The sequence below is a fragment of the Erinaceus europaeus genome, chromosome 4, assembly GCF_950295315.1.
Source record: "Erinaceus europaeus chromosome 4, mEriEur2.1, whole genome shotgun sequence".
In the NCBI taxonomy this organism is placed as follows: Eukaryota; Metazoa; Chordata; class Mammalia; order Eulipotyphla; family Erinaceidae; genus Erinaceus; species Erinaceus europaeus.
The window spans coordinates 62,846,849-62,864,861 of NC_080165.1; the positions used below are offsets into that span (position 1 = coordinate 62,846,849).

At 41.4% G+C, this 18,013-nt stretch overlaps 1 non-coding gene across 1 annotated transcript; it reads right to left on the reverse strand.

Moving 5' to 3' along the window:
• Positions 1 to 278: 278 nt before the first annotated feature.
• LOC132538494 (small nucleolar RNA SNORA70) lies at positions 279 to 415 on the reverse strand. The gene has a single exon (XR_009549850.1). It is a non-coding gene; the product is annotated as a small nucleolar RNA SNORA70 (small nucleolar RNA).
• Positions 416 to 18,013: the final 17,598 nt, after the last annotated feature.

The window sequence follows — 18,013 nt, forward strand, 5'->3', positions numbered from 1 at the left end:
GCAAGGACCCAGGTTCGAGCCCCCACTTCCCACCCGCAGGGGTCACTTTATGAGTGGTGAAGCAGGGTTGCAAATGTCTGTCTTTCTCTCCATCTCTCTAGTTCACTGTCCTCTCTCAATTTATCTCTGTCTTATTTAATAAAAATGGAGGGGGGAAAAAGAGGGGGTGGCCACAAGGAGCAGTGGATTCATACACTGAGCCCCAGCCACTAGAGGCAAAAACAAACAAATAAATAAAACAGTAATTAAATAAAATAAAGTGAATAGTCAGCAGGAAGGCCTCTCCCCAAGGTCCCTTAGGGCAACCTGTACAAGGAACAGGCAGAAGACACCACCCAGGAGGCTGCTGTTTGTAGCCATGGCAGACTGGGCCCATGGGGAAGGAGGAGAACACAGTCAGCTCAATTGACTGCAGGGAGAATCATATATTATTTCCTAAGAGTCTTTGCTTGGCACTTGGTAGAGCATGATAACAAATGTTTTCTGAGTTAATAAGTATATTAGAGGTGAAAAAGGACATCAGTGATATTGTAAGACTGTCAAACAGAAGGAATTCACCCAATGTTTAAAAACTTTCTGGGAGTAGGTAGTAGAGTTGGAAAGAGTAGTAGATATATGAGTGATTTTTACAAGGTTGCTAACAGACTAATGTTCTCATCACAATAAAAGAAATAATAATTATGTGAGCCAACAGAGGTGCTGGCTAAGCTATACTGGTAATCATTATAACACATAATAGTACTGAATGATACACTGTACATCTTAAACTTACACAGTGTTATATGCCAATTAGCTCTCAGTGGGATATAGTGTTTTCTAAATAAAATACTAAAAATATACGTACATTAGGTGTTAGATGGTGGTGTACCTGGTTGAGCACACACATTACAGTGCATAAGGATCGAGGTTCAAGTTGCTGGTCCCCACCTGCAGGAGGGAAGCTTCACAAGTGGTGAAACTGTGCTACAAGCCTCTTTCTCTCTTCTTCTCTACCTCTGCCTTCCCTTTCAATTTCTCTCTGCTTCTATTCAAAGTAAATAATATATATATATATATTTTAAAAGAGTATTTCCGGGGAGTTGGGGCGGTAGTACAGCGGGTTAAGCACACGTGGCGCAAAGCGCAAGGACCGATGTAAGGATCTGGGTTCGAGCCCTTGGCTCCCCACCTGCAGAAGAGTCGCTGCACAAGCGGTGAAGCGGGTCTGCAGGTGTCTTTCTCTCTCCCTCTCTGTCTTCCCCCTCCTTTCTCCATTTCTCTCTGTCCTATCCAACAACGAAGACAGACAACAATACAACTACAACAATAATAGTGGAGAGGAAGTGTTAGGGGGGTACTCACTGCAAACTCTAGTGTACTTCTGCTTTCAGATATATATTTTGCAGTAGTTTACGGATACGTGTGAACATAAGCTCTCTCTCACAGAAACTGGTGTATATCTAGGTTTTGGGACTTTGTTAGAAAGTGAACCACCTGGGATGGAATTAGAGTATACAATGAAAGGAAAGGTCTCACCTAGTAATGAAGCTGAAGGGTTGTCATTCCACACGTGAAGTCTCTGAACACAGTCTGAAGTGAAGCATGTCGAGGTGGCCATCGTCACCCTACTAGGGAAAGAGAGAGGCAGACTGGGAGTATGGACCGACCAGTCAACGCCCATATTCAGCGGGGAAGCAATTACAGGAGCCAGACCTTCTACCTTCTGCAACCCACAATGACCCTGGGTCCATGCTCCCAAAGGGATAGAGAATGGGAAAGCTATCAGGGGAGGGGGTGGGATATGGAGATTGGGTGGTGGGAATTGTGTGGAGTTGTACCCCTCTTACCCTATGGTTTTGTTAATTAATCCTTTCTTAAATAAAAAAGAAAAAAAAAGTAAAAAAAAAAACTATAACAATAAAACAACAAGGGCAACAAAAAGGGAATAAATAAATAAATATTTATATAAAAAAAGAGTATTTCTGGGCAGTTGTGCAGCAGGTTAAGCGCAAGTGGCACAAAACTCAAGGACCGTCATAAGGATCCCAGTTCTAGCCCCTGGTTCCCCAATGGCAGGGGAGTCGTTTCACAGGCAGTGAAGTAGGTCTGCAAGTGTCTGTTCTTTCTCTCCCCCTGTCTGTCTTTCCCTCCTCTCTCCATTTCTCTCTGTTCTGTCCAACAACAATGACATCAATAACAACAATAACTACAACAATAATAAAAAAAAACCCTAGAGCAACAAAAAGGAATAAATAAATAAATAAATAAGTAAATTAAAAATAGTATTTCCTTTTTTCAGTCAGGGACTTGCTCCTGTGTTGTTTATTGCTTCTGAATCAACTTTTTATTTTCATTTCTTTATTTAAAAGACAGAGGCAGAGAGGGAAAGAGAAAGAATGAGACATCATAGTGCTGGAGTTTCCCCTCTGGCCCTTTCACTTAAGGACTCAAACCCAGACTATGTGCATGGCAAGACTCATATTCTGCCAGATAAAACGTCTTCTGGATCTGCAAGTTTTGTTTGACCTGTTATGCTTATATATACTTTCTAGTTTTCTAGTTTTTTTCTCTAATGAACACTTGTATTGTGTGCATAAAAAAATGCCAAAAATCTGGGAGTCAGGCAATAGCACAGCTGATTAAGTGCAGGTGGCACAAAGCGCAATGACCGGCTAAGGATCTCGGTTCCAGCCCCGGCTCCCCACCTGTAGGGGAGTCGCTTCACAATCGGTGAAGCAGGTCTGCAGGTGTCTATCTTTCCCCCTCTCTGTCTTCCCCTCATCTCTCCATTTCTCTCTATCCTATCCAACAAGAACGACATCAATAATAACTACAACAATAAAACAATAAGGACAACAAAAGGGAATAAATAAATAAATATATAAAAATACCAAATATATATATATATCAATAATCAAAGAGAAGGGAAGCCCCTCCCCTCCTTTTTTTCCCCAGACAAGAATGAAAAGAAGGATCCTACTGCCTACAAATTCCTAGAGAAGCATGGCTGTCTTTCTTGTTCTCTGTGTAGCCCCTTGTATTGGGCATATTAAGGTGTTGGGGGAGGGAGAAGGTTGTTGACTGACTTATGCTGACCTGGTGGTCTGGATTTGTGATGGAGGCTTGTAATATCAGGAAGAAGGCTATTAAGTAAGTGTGGGGGTGGGGGTGGAATACTGTGTAGGCAGCAGAAGGAGGAAAGGAACCTTATGGAGACAGGATTATTAGGATTTAAAAAAAGAAAAAAGGATTCCTTTCTTCTGACTAGCTGGGTGGATTGCAAAGTAGGGAACAAGACAGAGTATATCAGAGGGGTAGAGATTATGAGTTCACTCTGTGGAGGGGGAGGATTGTCTGCAAATTACTTTAAGGATGGGGAAGGCAGAGACAGAAGCTTAGAGGGCATTGGAGATGCAGGACCAGAATTCTAAAGTGTGAGGAGACAGATTTAGGGTCACAGTATCCACATGGCATCTATCTGCTTAAAAATGGAACAAACTGTCAGCTCTTGGTCCCTGGCTGGAAAATCAAAATGTTACCAGCCTTGACTGGTTTGTGAACTCTTGGAAAGGAAGCTTCATTGAGATAAGGATGCAAACCGATAGCAAGGTTGAGGCAGAAACTGGGGAGAACCGGATCATTCTTGAGAATTGAGGACTGGAACTGAAGCAACTCTCCATCACAGGTACTGAGTCAGAGCCCAAGTTTAAGTTTAAGAAAAAAAAACACCTAGGAACACATGGAGAGGCAGACCTTTCTATTCATTTGGAATCTCTGTCTTGGACAAACTGAATTGTTCCTCCACTCATGCCTAGACTGGGACAATTTTTCATTCTGGGTGTGTCCTTGCTCTTAAAAAGGGCATGTGAGTCACTGGAAAAAAAGGATTCGATTGACAAAGACTCCATTGGAGCACAGCTGTAGCCAAAAAGTGGAACCAAGCCTTCCCCTTCAGCAAGTAGAATTGCCATGCATCTTGCTCATACCTATGCTGGCCACCTTGCCTAGATGTCACAAAAAGAATGTGACTTTGAGTGAAGACATGGAAGTCTTCTTCTTTTTTTTTTTTTTAATTTAAGAAAGGATTAATTAACACAACCATAGGGTAGGAGGGGTACAACTCCACACAATTCCCACCGCCCAATCTCCATATCCCACCCCCTCCCCCGATAGCTTTCCCATTCTCTATCCCTCTGGGAGCATGGACCCAGGGTCATTGTGGGTTGCAGAAGGTAGAAGGTCTGGCTTCTGTAATTGCTTCCTCGCTGAACATGGGCGTTGACTGGTCGGTCCATACTCCGACATGGAAGTCTTCAACTCCCATTTAAAAATGTAAATGTAGGAACAGCAAAATAGCTCATCTGGATAGTGGACCACATGCTTTGCCACGTGTATGACCCAGGTCCAAGTCCAGCTCTGCTGGTGCTCTGGTGTTTTTCACTCTGTCTCTCTCTTTCTATAGGAAAAAGTCAGCCCATTGAAGTGAAGCCCCGGACATTGTATGTGTGTGTGTGTGTAGGTATGTGTATGCATATGCATGTGTACACACACACACACACAAATATTAGTACATGCTAGTTGCTTAGAACTTGTTGCAAACCTGTCCCTTTCTCCTTGAGAGTGAACAAATATTAGGACCCTGAGAGAAAGGAGATTTAGAGAGGGGAGGGAAGGACAGAGGTGATTGTGTAACTGGGGATGATGCAGTGGGTGGGGTGCAGTTTGAGGGCTGTGTGCACAACATGGGGATGAGTGAAGTATGGCATGGGAGAGGTCTGCCTGAGGTGGAACTGTGCCATTCCAGATGTCTATAGGGAACAGGCACTAGAGGGGCCTATCCTATGGTGACTCACATTCTCTAGTACTCTGTCTGTGCACATTTGTGGATTATTCACAGGGCAATCTGTGTATGCTGTGTGTTTCCTAGCTGTCTGGAAAACTTTTAAAAATATTTTATTTTATTGAGAGAGATACAAAGAGAAACACACATAGAGCAAAGGAGAGCTATCAGAGCATTACTCAGCTCTGGCTTATGCAGGTGCTAGGGGTTGAACCTGAGATTTCAGTGCTTCAGGCACAAAAGTCTTTTGCATAACCATTATGCTGTCTCTCCAGCCCTAGGAAAACTTCTTCCAGTGCCATTTCTGTAGCAAAATCAACATGTGGCTCTGTTTAAGGTTAAACAAGTGAGAGATTTGTTTATTTATACAAATGACTGTGAACATGAAGGGGAGAAGTTTAGCTCAGAAAACAGGCAAAAGTCCCAAAGTCTACAACTAAGCTACCCAAGACCAACATGTGAAGAGATCAGGATGAATCTGGAGCTACATCAACAGGACAGTGCCATGATGAAAGTAATCCAATCAAAAGAAGGAGCTGCTGTAAATCCTTGCTTATATAGTCCCTGTACCCACATTCCCTAGTGAGCTTGCTCCCTAGTCAGGCTGATATCATTCATATGTTAATTGCCCCAAATTCCTGTTGGGGTCACAATACATTTCTTCATAATGTCCTTGTAGTCTCTTGGCAATAGACTGGACATATAGTTGGTGCTTCAATGAGATGTACCCAATTAGTAGTTGTGGGGAGAAGAGTCCAGCCAGAAACTAAGCTTCTAATAGGCAGACTTCTCACCTTCAATGAGTGTTGCAAGCAATTAAGGCATCTGAACAAAATGAAGAGCTCTGTAAACAGTCACAATTTCTGTAAATCCGTGTAAGTTCTGCAAACAGCTGCACCGTATTTTCAAACAATTTTAAGACACAATTAAAAGATTTTTAGAAGGTTTACAAATTATAGAGACTCTGCAAATAAAGCTGGCCTCTCTAGACAGCTGAGGTCTGTGAACAGCTAGTCTTTGCAAAAAGTGACAAGCTCTATAAATAATGTGAAAACAGTTGCAGAATCTGTAGACAACTCTTGGTTTTGCAAACAGTTGGGCAATAGGCTATAGAAAGTAGCTACTGCAGGCCCAAACTCAAGAACACTGTTAGAGTTTTTCAAAGCAATCATAACCTGCCCTTTTCATAAGATTTAAATATTAGGATTCAGGTGGTAGCACACTTGGTTAAGTACACCTATTACTATGCACAAGGACCCAGGTTCAAGCCCCCAGTCCCCACCTGGAGGGAGAAACTTCATGAGCAGTGAAGCAATGCTGCTGGTATCTCTCTGTCTCTCTCCCTCTCAATTTCTCTCTGTTTTATCAAAGAAAGACAGACAGAAAGATAGAGAAAGAGAGAGAGGAAGAGAGAAAGAAGGAGAGAAAGGAGTATTAGAATGAAAATGGGAAAATGAGCAGGGGAGGGAAATAAGTATATTTGGTAAATAAGAAAACATTAGGGGCTCTGATGGGGCTGGAACCCTATTGAAATTAACAAACATTGATGGAAATAATTTAATGTGCTAAGGATGATGCTCTACTCCTTAGCAGATGTGGAGAATCATGTACTCTTATTGCTCATAGAAACTCAGACACAACCCCTGGGCTCTTTCTGAGGGCCATTGAAATACCAGCACAAATCTCAGCTTGATTTCCTTCTCAGTCAAGGATTACTGTGCACTTGACTAATAGCCTAGCTATCAACAAGAGCAATAAAAAAAAATCATAATTTACCTGGAGACTACAGCCAAAGGTGATTGACACTTCAGTTGATGACTGTTGGCATTAGGGTTGGGGTAGTCTTATCTGTTGGGACAGAGGTACTCTCAGGGCAAAGACTGAAGCAGGGCTAGAGATGGGACTCCATGAACAGTACTGCTCCAGTCTACAGGTGTCTCCAGGCACCTGGGAATAACTGGGATGTCACTGAAGTGTTTGCTCTATTTAAGCCACTTCCTTCAGGAGATAAGAACATGCCAGCTGATGGATGGGGAGGAAGCTATCTACTGAGGTGAAAGAAAAGGACCAGTAATGGGGGGATATTGAGGCCAATGTAGATGTCTTCTGATTGTCTTGGAAGGTGAGTCAACTTTTTTTTTTCTCCTTTTCTCCACCAAGTTATCATTGGGCCTTGATGCCTATGACTTCACAACTCTCAGTGTTCCCTCTTCTCTTCACTTCTCTTCTCTTCTCTTCTCTTCTCTTCTCTTCTCTTCTCTTCTCTTCTCTTCTCTTCACTTCTCTTCTCTTCTCTTCTCTTCTCTTCTCTTCTCTTCTCTTCTCTTCTCTTCTCTTCTCTTCTCTTCTCTTCTCTTCTCTTCTCTTCCCTTCCCTTCCCTTCCCTTCCCTTCCCTTCCCTTCCCTTCCCTTCCCTTCCCTTCCCTTTCCTTTCCTTTCCTTTCCTTTCCTTTTCTTTTTTCCTTCTAGGGAGTGAGAGGCCGAGAGCAAGAGAGACACCGTGGCACTGCTCCAGCTCTTGTGAAGCTTCCTCCTACAGGTGCTCCCTTGAGTCGTGGCACATGATAACACGTGCACTCTACCAGGTGAGCCACCTGCTGGCCCCTGATTGAAACTCTCTGAGCTTTAGTTTCATATTTGATGAAAAAGGGGAATAATGATAGCATTTGTGAGGATTAGACAATAACAACAATAATAATAGTGTTGTGAGTATTAGATGAGCTCATTTAAAGGAACTACTCAGAAAAGGGATGACATATAGTTAGCTCCATCTAAGCTTAAATGACAGTGGTGATGATAAAGGTGGTGGTGATTATGGCTGCTGGCGGTAGTGATATAGGTGATGACAATATGATAGTGGTGATGGAGACTCTATTAATTTCTTAGAGCTTCTATAATGAAGTATCACAAACCAGGAGGCCTAGACAACAGAAATTGATTGCCTCAGTTCAGAACAATAGTAGAAGTCCTGGTTCAAGGCCTTGGCAGGGTTCATTTCTTCTAAGAGTGGGAGAGAAAATCTTTTCCATGCCTCTTTCCTTTTTTTTTTTAAAATTTATTTCTTTATTGGGGAATTAACGTTTTACATTCAATAGTAAATACAATAGTTTGTACATGCATAACATTCCCCAGTTTCCCATTTAACAATACAACCCCCACTATGTCATTTATCATCCTTCATGGACCTGTATTCTCCCCACCCACCCACTCCCACACCAGAGTCTTTTACTTTGGTGCGATATGCCAATTCCATTTCAGGTTCTACTTGTGTTTTCGTTTCTGATCTTGTTTTTCATCTTCTGCCTGAGAGTGAGATCATCCCATATTCATCCTTCTGTTTCTGACTTATTTCACATAACATGAATTTTTCAAGGTCCATCCAAGATCGGCTGAAAACAGTGAAGTCACCATTTTTTACAGCTGAGTACTATTCCATTGTGTATATAGACCACAACCTGCTCAGCCACTCATCTGTTGTTGGACACCTGGGTTGCTTCCAGGTTTTGGCTATTACAAATTGTGCTGCTAAGAACATATGTGTACACAGATCTTTTTGGATGGATGTGTTGGGTTCCATGCCTCTTTCCTATTTCCAGGTATTTGACTGTGAATTTTTGATATTTTCTCTCTGTTTTGTAGACCTACCACCTCAATACCTATCTGCTTTTTTTTTTTTTTTTTTTTAAGATTTTATTTCCTTATTAATGAGAAAGATAGGAGGAGAGAGAAAGAACCAGACATCACTCTGGTACATGTGCTGCCGGGGATTGAACTGAGGACCTCATGCTTGAGAGTCCAGAGCTTTATCACAGCGTCATCTCCCGGACCACACCATCTTCTTGTTCACATGTTGTTCTTGAGTGTGCATCTTTTCGTGTGTATCCTAAGTCCACCTACCTACACCCTCTGTCCTTTTTTTTTTCCTTTTCTTTTCTTTATTATTATTATTATATTTTCTTTTATTTATTTCCTTTTTGTTACCCTTGTTTTTATTGTTGTCGTATTTATTGTTGTTGATGTCGTTGTTGGATAGGACAGAGAGAAATGGAGGGAAGAGGGGAAGACAGAGAGGGGGAGAGAAAGACAGACACCTGCAGACCTGCTTCACCGCCTGTGAAGTGACTCCCCTGCAGGTGGGGAGCTGGGGGCTTGAACAGGGATTCTCATCCCTGTCCTTGTGCTTTGCCCCACATGCGCTTAACCCACTCAGCTACTGCCCAACTCCCCTTTATTATTATTTTTTAATTTTTTTCCCTTTACTGGGGGATTAAAGTCCTCCAGACTGCTCTCCACAGAGGTTGGACAAATTTTCCAATTTACCCACCAGCAGTGCAGGAGGGTTCCTTTGACCCCACAACCTCTCCAGCATTTGTTGCTGCTACCTTTTCTGATGTATGACATTCTCACAGGAGTGAAGTGGTATCTCGTTGTTATATTTATTTATTTATTTTTATTTATAAAAAGGAAACATTGACAAAACCATAGGATAAGAGAGGTACAACTCCACACAATTCCCAGCACCAGATCTTCATATCCCATCCCCTGCCCTGATAGCTTTCGTATTCTTTATCCCTCTGGGAGTATGGACCCAAGGTCATTGTGGGGTGCAGAAGGTGGAAGGTCTGGCTTCTGTAATTGCTTCCCTGCTGAACTTGGGCATTGACAGGTCGATCCATACCACCAGTCTGCCTCTCTCTTTCCCTAGTAGGGTGGGGCCCTGGGGAAGGGGAGCTCCAGGACACATTGGTGGGTTTCCTCCCTTCAACAGTCTTTTTTGTTGGTAAAACAGACTGGAGGTGGTATCTTAACTGGTAAACTGCCAAACTGTTACTAGCTGTTTGGGAGTAGAAAGGAGCTTTAGCCCCAGGAATCTCTCCTTAGGCTCTCTCTGTACAGGAGCCACACATGTTTGCACTCACCAATGACTTTGTGGGTTCCCAACATCATTCTAGTCCTGTCTTGTTGCGGTCCCAGGTGATTTCCTTTGATATTCCTAGTTGACCTGGGAGAGGAGAGACCCTTTGTCTTTTATAAAGACATCAGTTATATTGCATTAGGGCCCATCGTAATGACTGTTATTATTATTATTACTATTATTATTGAGAGAGCGTAAAAGAGACCATAAGACCAAAATTTTCTTCAGTGCAGTGAGGGTCTGGCTCAAACCTGGGCCGAGTATATTGCAAAACAGCACACTACCCATGTGAGCTAATTTGTCAGTCTATAATGAACTCAACTGCATCGTCTGCAAAGACTCTATTTTAAAATAAGGTCAGCTCCGTAGCTCAGGGGTTAGAGCACTGGTCTTGTAAAATAAGGTGACATTTTGAGTAGTGGCAATTAAGACTGATCAATGCCTATCTGGAAACAGGTAACAACGATAATAATGATGTTGGTCATGGTGCCCAGGGTGGCAACCAGACACTGTCCTTCCTTTTTTTTTTTTTTTTTTCCTGTTTGTCTGTGCCTGATTGATAACAGGTTCTCTGCACAATAGGTTGGTTTAATTAATGAACTACTTATCTACCTATTTATTTGTTTGATTATTTTTGAGTTGCTGGCCTGGGGTCTTGTGCATGCATGGTTTTACCACTTCAGGATGATTTCTAAGATAGATGATAGGTAGATAGATAACCCTGCACCTGAACCTCAGTGGAACCTTGGCACTCCCATATATGGTGTCAGGGCTCAGAGCTGGACAGCAGGAATGACAAGGCAGGTGTCCTGCCAGGTGAACTACCTCTCCATGTCCAGAATAGGGTTTAAGAACAAACGCCTGTTGTTTACTCAGCAGCAGACCTTGTCCATAATAAATGCCTTTAGTACTGACTGGCAGCAATCCCTACCCTGCCGTGACTTTTTTGGGTGACTTTGGGTTACTGGTTCCCTGCTCTCTTTGCTGGATCTTCCTCCATGCTCAGACAGAAGGCCTCCGTGGGTGGGAATACTCAACCAGAGAGGCAAGAAGCATGTTATTTCAGCCACTATTGCTGTATCGATATTCACAAGGCTTCAAGCAATGCAAGAGGCTGTGTTATTTTATAAGCCTCTGTATAAACATGGCAGGGGAGCACTTGGTTGTGACAGGAAGGAGTGATAAGACATGAAGAGTCAGAAACTCTGACTACAGACTTCATGCAAGCTGAGTCTGGGTTTATTGTTTGCTCAGGTGTGACCCTTCCCTCACCACTACACAGATTACATCACCTGTTGCCCTATGGGGATGAAAAATAAATAGGAGCCCCCTCCATGACAATGGTGACAACTATCTCCTCCTACCCATGCATACCACAGCCTCTTACAACAATCTCATATTCTAAACAGACTTAAAACAAGTGCCTCCTTGGTTCTTGTATCCTTAATTGTCTTAAAGAGCATAATGGTTATGCAATAGACTTCTATGCCTGAGGCATCAAAGGTCCCAGGTTCAGTCTCCAGCACCACCATAAGCCAGAGCTGAGCAGTGCTCTGGTCTATCTTTCTCTCTGCATTTCTCTCACTAAATAAATAAGTAAAATATTTTTTTATTTTTTATTTTTTTTTATTTTTATTTTTTTTAACAGTTTTTACTTTTATTTTATTTTTTTATTATTATTTTTTTTATTAAAGAAAGGATTAATTAACAAAACCATAGGGTAGGAGGGGTACAACTCCACACAATTCCCACCGCCCAATCTCCATATCCCACCCCCTCCCCCAATAGTTTTCCCATTCTCTATCCCTCTGGGAGCATGGACCCAGGGTCATTGTGGGTTGCAGAAGGTAGAAGGTCTGGCTTCTGTAATTGCTTCCTCGCTGAACATGGGCGTTGACTGGTCGGTCCATACTCCCAGTCTGCCTCTCTCTTTCCCTAGTAGGATGGGTCTCTGGGGAAGCTGAGCTCCAGGACACATTGGTGTTGTCTTCAATCCAGGGAAGTCTGGCCGGCATCCTGATGACACCTGGAACCTGGTGACTGAAAAGAGAGTTAACATACAAAGCCAAACAAATTGTTGAGCAATCATGGACCCAAAGCTTGGAAAAGTGGAGAGGAAGTATTAGGGAGGTACTCACTGCAAACTCTAGTATACTTCTGCTTTCTTACTTTGGTACCATACTCCAAACTCAGTCAATTTCTGCTTTGCGTTTCTACTTCTTTTTTTTTTTTTTTTTTTTTTTACATGCATAACATTCCCCAGATTCCCATTTAGCAATACAACCCCCACTATTTCATTCATCATTTTTCATGAACCTGTATTCTCCCCACCCACCCACCCACCCCAGAGTCTTTTACTTTGGTGTAATACTCCAATTCCATTTCAGGTTCGACTTGTGTTTTCTTTTCTAATCTTGTTTTTCAATTTCGGCCTGAGAGTGAGATCATCCCATATTCATCCTTCTGTTTCTGACTTATTTCACTCAACATGATTTTTTCAAGGTCCATCCAAGATCGGCTGAAAACGGTGAAGTCACCATTTTTTACAGCTGAGTAGTATTCCATTGTGTATATAGACCACAACTTGCTCAGCCACTCATCTGTTGTTGGACACCTGGGTTGTTTCCAGGTTTTGGCTATTACAAATTGTGCTGCCAAGAACATATGTGTACACAGATCTTTTTGGATGGATGTGTTGGGTTCCTTAGGATATATCCCTAGGAGGGGAATTGCAGGGTCATAGGGTAGGTCCATTTCTAGCCTTCTGAGAGTTCTCCAGACTGTTCTCCACAGAGGTTGGACCAATTGACATTCCCACCAGCAGTGCAGGAGGGTTCCTTTGACCCCACACCCTCTCCAGCATTTGCTGCTGTTACCTTTTCTGATGTGTGACATTCTCACAGGAGTGAAGTGATATCTCATTGTTGTCTTGATTTGCATTTCTCTGACAATCAGAGACTTGGAGCATTTTTTCATGTGTTTCTCAGCCTTTTGGATCTCTTCTGTGGTGAATATTCTGTCCAATTCCTCCCCCCACTTTTGGATGGGGTTATTTGTTGTCTTGTTGTTGAGTCTGGTAAGCTCTTTATATATGTTGGTTATTAAATTCTTGTCTGATGTATGGCATGTAAAGATCTTCTCCCATTCTGTGAGGGGTCTCTTGATTTGGGTAGTGGTTTCTTTTGCTGTGAAGAAGCTTTTTAATTTGATGTAGTCCCATAGGTTTATACTTGCCTTAGTCTTCCTTGTAATTGGATTCGTTTCATTGAAAATGTCTTTAAAATTTATGCGGAAAAAAGTTCTTCCAATATTTTCCTCTAAGTATCTGATAGTTTCTGGTCTAACATCCAAGTCCTTGATCCACTTGGAATTTACTTTTGTATTTGGTGAAATACAGTGATTCAGCTTCATTCTTCTGCATGTTTCAACCCATTGTTTCCAACACCATTTGTTGAAGAGACTCTGCTTCCCCCATATAATAGTCTGGGCCCTTTGTCAAAGATTAGATGTCCATAGGTGTGGGGCCTCATTTCTGGGCTCTCAATTCTATTCCACTGGTCAGTGTGTCTGTTCATGTTCCAGTACCAAGCAGTTTTGATGACAATGGCCCTATAATATAGTTTGAGATCTGGCAGTGTGATGCCTCCGGTTCTGTTCTTTTTTCTCAAGATTGTTTTGGCAATTCTAGGTCTTTTCTGGTTCCAGATAAACATTTGTAGCATTTGTTCTATTCTCCTAAAAAATGTGCTTGGGATCTTGATGGGGATAGCATTAAATTTGTAGATGGCTCTGGGTAATATATTCATTTTGATGATGTTAATTCTTCCAACCCATGAGCATGGAATATTTTTCCACTTCTTTGTGTCTTTTTCAATTTCTTTGAGTAGTGACTCATAATTTTCAGTATACAAGTCTTTCACTTCTTTGGTTAGGTTTATTCCTAGATATTTTATTGTTTTTGTTGCTATAGAAAAAGGAACTGATTTCTGGATTTCGATTTCTTCTAACTTAGTGTTTGCATAGAGGAATGCCACTGACTTTTGAATGTTAATTTTATAGCCTGACACATTACTGTATTGCCTGATGATTTCCAAAAGCTTCTTGCTAGATTCCTTAGGTTTTTCCATGTCATCTGCAAATAAGGAGAGTTTGACTTCTTCTCTTCCAATCTGTATCCCTTTAATTCCTTGCTCCTGCCTGATTGCTATGGCAAGAACTTCCAACACTATGTTGAATAGTAATGGTGATAGTGGGCAGCCCTGTCTAGTACCTGATCTGAGGGGAAATGCTTCCAGTTTTTCACCATTGAGTATGATGTTGGCTGTAGGTTTGCTATATATAGACTCCACTATCTTCAGGAATTTTCCATCTATTCCTATTTTTTGTAGTGTTTTGATCATAAAGGGATGTTGTATTTTGTCAAAGGCTTTCTCTGCATCTATTGATATGACCATGTGGTTTTTGGTCTTGCTTTTGTTGATGTGGTGGATCACATTGATTCATTTACGTATATTAAACCAACCTTGCATGCCTGGGATAAACCCCACTTGGTCATGATGAACAATTTTTTTGATATACTGCTGTATCCGGTTGGCTAGAATTTTGTTCAATATTTTGGCATCTATGTTCATCAGAGATATTGGTCTGTAGTTTTCTTTTTTGGTTGTGTCCCTGTCTGCTTTTGGTATCAGGGTGATGTTGGCTTCATAGAAGCTTGCAGGGAGTATTCCAGTGTCTTCAATCTTCTGGAAGACTTTTAAAAGTAGAGGTATTAGTTCTTCTTTGAAGGTTTTGTAGAATTCATTTGTAAAACCATCTGGTCCAGGACTTTTATTTTTGGGAAGATTTTTGATAACTGTTTCAATTTCATTAGCTGTGATGGGCCTGTTCATGTTATCCACTTCCTCTTTACTTAGTTTTGGAAGTTGGTAGGTATCTAGGAAATCATTCATTTCTTCCAGGTTCTCTAACTTGGTGGCATATAGTTGTTCATAGAAGCCTCGCATGATATGTTGAATTTCTGCGGTGTCTGTTGTGATATCTCCTCTTTCATTTACTATCCGATTTATTTGGGTCTTATCCCTTTTTTGTTTTGTGAGTCTGGCTAAAGGTTTGTCGATTTTGTTTACTCTTTCGAAGAACCAACATTTACTTTCATTGATCTTGTGTATGGTTTTCCTATTCTCAATGTTATTTATTTCTGCCCTAACTTTAGTGATTTCTGTCTTTCTGGTTGCTTTAGGGTTCCTTTGTTGTTCTTCTTCTAGGTCTTCAAGATGTGCAATCAGGCTGTTTATTTGTGCCTTTTCTTGTTTCCTAATGTGTGCTTGTATAGCTATGAACTTCCCTCTTAGGACTGCTTTAGCTGTGTCCCAAATATTTTGATAGCTTGTGTCTTCATTTTCATTGAATTCTCGAAACATTTTGATTTCTTCCTTGATTTCCTCTTTGACCCAGAAGTTGTTAAGAAGTGTACTGTTGAGCTTCCACATTTTGGTACTGTTACTAATCTTTTGTTGATTGTTAAGTGTTAGTTTAATTCCACTGTGGTCTGAGAAGATGCTTGGGATGATTTCAGTGCTCTTGAATAGGCTGATGCTGTCTTTGTGGCCTAACATATGGTCTATTCTTGAGAATGATCCATGTGGATTTGAGTAAAATGTGTATTCCAGTTTCTTGGGATGAATGACTCTGAAAATGTCCAATAGTTCTAGTTTATCTATCTCTTCATTTAGCTCCCTTATGTCTTTACTGATTTTCTTCCTGGATGATCTGTCAAGTTGAGAGAGTGGGGTGTTGAAGTCCCCTACTATGATTGTGTTACTGTTAATATATTGCTGTAGCTCTTTCAGTAGAAGTTTGATGTATTTAGATGGCTTCTCATTGGGTGCATAGATATTAATAATTGTTAAGTCGTCTTGATTGACTGATCCTCTGAGCATTAAGTAGTGTCCATTCCTATCTTTTTTAATCTTATCTATTTTAAAGTCTATCATGTCAGATATGAGAATAGCTGTTCCTGCCCTTTTTTGTGGGCCATTGGCTTGAATGATAGTTTTCCATCCTTTCACTTTAAGTCTGTGTTTGTCTTGTTGCGTTAGGTGAGTTTCCTGTAGACAACATATTGTTGGGTTGTGTTTTCTGATCCATCTTCCTACTCTGTGTCTTTTAATAGGTGAATTCAGGCCATTCACATTTATTGATATCAAAGATTGAAGATATTTTAACGCCATTCTTGTAGAGTTTTAGAGTGTTTTGATATATGTTCTATTTGTGGTGGTCTGGTTGTTTATAGGAAACCTTTCAGAACTTCTTTCAAGGCAGGCTTGGTGATGGTTGCTTCCTTCAACTGTTGCTTGTCTGAGAAGGTTTTGATGCTTCCATCTAGTCTGAATGACAGTCTAGCAGGATATAGTATTCTTGGCTGAAAGCCTTTCTCATTGAGCACTCGATAGATATCTTGCCATTCTCTTCTGGCCTGTAGTGTTTGTATGGAGAAGTCTGCTGCTAATCTTATGGGTTTTCCTTTGTAGGTGACTCTTTGTTTTTCTCTTGCAGCCTTGAGGATCCTTTCTTTATCCTTATTCCTTTCCAATCTAAGTATGACATGTCTTGGTGTCTTTAGGTCTGGGTTAATTCTGTTTGGGACCCTCTGGGCTTCTTGAATCTTTATGTCTTTGGTGTTGTCTAGACTAGAGAAATTTTCAGCTATTATGGCCTGGAGAACGCTTTCTTCCTCCCCTTCTCTTTCTTCCTCTGGTAAGCCAATAATGCGTATATTGTTTCTTTTGAAGTCATCCCATAGGACTCTGTTGTTGTTTTCAGCATCTCTTAATCTCTTTTTGAGATCTCTTACTTCTTCTTTAGTTGTCTCTAATTCATCCTCAATCTTGCTAATTCTGTCTTCAGCCTCATTGATTCTATTCTCTCTGCCCTCTACTGCTTTCTGGAGTTCATCTATTTTGTTGCCCTGCTCTGATACTGTTTTAGCTTGTTCAGCTAGTTGCCTTCTTAGCTCAGCAATTTCAGCTTTCAGCTCTCTAATAACCATGAGGTTATTAGAATTTTCTTCCATATTCTCATTTGTTGTTCCTGCATTTCTGATTACAATTTTTTCAAATTCTTTACTCACTCCTGTTATTATTTCCTTAGCTAATGTTTGGATGTTGAACTCGTTGTTTTGTGCTTCGCCCTCTGGAGGACTTTTAGCTGGACTCTTGTCCTGGTTCGAGTCTCCATTATTTTTTCTTGTTGTTTTAACCATTTTATATAAGTTAACAGTTTTTTCAATCCCTGAGTTGGAGTTCAATGGTGTAAAAGCCTTTTTTTTTTTCCCCTGTAGGCTATGGTAGCCTGAGGGCTTTTAAACTATCAATAGGCTTCTTGGCTTAATCACTGACTCCTGACCAAGAGATAAAGCAGGGTGTGGCAGAGATAATCCAGTGGTTATGCAAAGAGACTTTCTCAGCCCCTCAGCTATGCCACCGAGGTATAGGTCTTCTCCTGAGTTTCCCGGTTAGATCTCTGTACCCTGGTGTCCCTCCCTGTTGCTGCTCCAGATTCTGAGGGTAGTAGCAATGGAGACTCAGAGTTGCACTTGGTGAGTCTCTGGGGAGTCCTTTCCTCCCTTCAGTTGTCCCCTTGTTGGTGGAGCAGACTGGAGGTGGTGTCTCCACTGACAAACTGTCAAACTGTTAGCAGTCACTTAATCTCTCCTTAGGCCCCTCTCTCCTCTCTGTCTCTAGCCACGGGTGTTTGTACTCACGGGTGATTTACTGGGTTTCTGTGGTCATTCTAGTCCTGTCTTGTTTCGGTCCGGGTGGTCTCCTTTGGTATTCCTAGTTGATCCAGGAGAGGAGAGCAATAAGTAAAATATTTTTAAAAATAGTTCTAGAGTGTACTATAAAAGGAAAGGTCTCACCCAAGTAATGAAGCTGAAGGGTTGTCATTCCACACGTGAAGTCTCTGGATACAGCCTGAGGTGAAGCATGTTGAGGTGGCAATCGTTGCTTTGGTTAGGTTGTGATCGGCGGATGCAATATTATTTGGTTTGGATTGGGAGATGCATACGGGAAAGTGGGCCCTATCCAAGGGTTCCAGGACTGGGGGAAGTAGGGGCTCTATAGTGAAGATGTGAGGTTCCTGCTGTCTTAGGGTTCAAAAAGAGAATCGATAGTTAATATTATCATCACATTATTTGTTAATTGGGTTAACTTTGAAAAGTCCCTTTGTTATGGTTTGCTGTACAGTATCCAGTATCTTGTATGTCTCAGGTAGTT